Raw genomic sequence first — 491 nt, 5'->3', positions numbered from 1 at the left:
ACCCTCTTCCCCCCTAAACCCTAAACCCTAGCCGTAAACCCTAAACCCTAAACCCTAAACCCTAAACCCTAAACCCCGAGGCTCAGAAAGAAAAGTAAAAATAATTTTAAAATGGTTGTGGTTTTGTTTGATTGGGCTGTTAACCCTAAACCCTCTTTCTCTGCTCCCCCCCGTAAACCCTAAACCCTAAACCCTAAACCCTAAACCCTAAACCTTTGGGTTTATTTAAATAATATTTTTTTGTGGTAGCCATATTGATGATGTGTGTATATCTGTTGAGGGTTTATGGGGGTTTACAGGCGGCAGAGGAAATATAAAGAATTCGTTGTTTTGTTGTTTATATAAATCAAAGGAGAATAGCTCGGGTGTATGGTTAAAACTATAAACAAATTTATATTTATTTATATCTGTATAATTATAAATAATAAATTTTATTATATGTGCTATCTCTGTTGTATTTATATTTATATTTTTATTTATATTTATATTTT

This window comes from Eimeria mitis, genomic scaffold (genome assembly GCF_000499745.2).
Source record: "Eimeria mitis Houghton genomic scaffold, Emh_scaff2891, whole genome shotgun sequence".
In the NCBI taxonomy this organism is placed as follows: Eukaryota; Apicomplexa; class Conoidasida; order Eucoccidiorida; family Eimeriidae; genus Eimeria; species Eimeria mitis.
Note: the sequence above shows the minus strand (reverse complement) of the source record.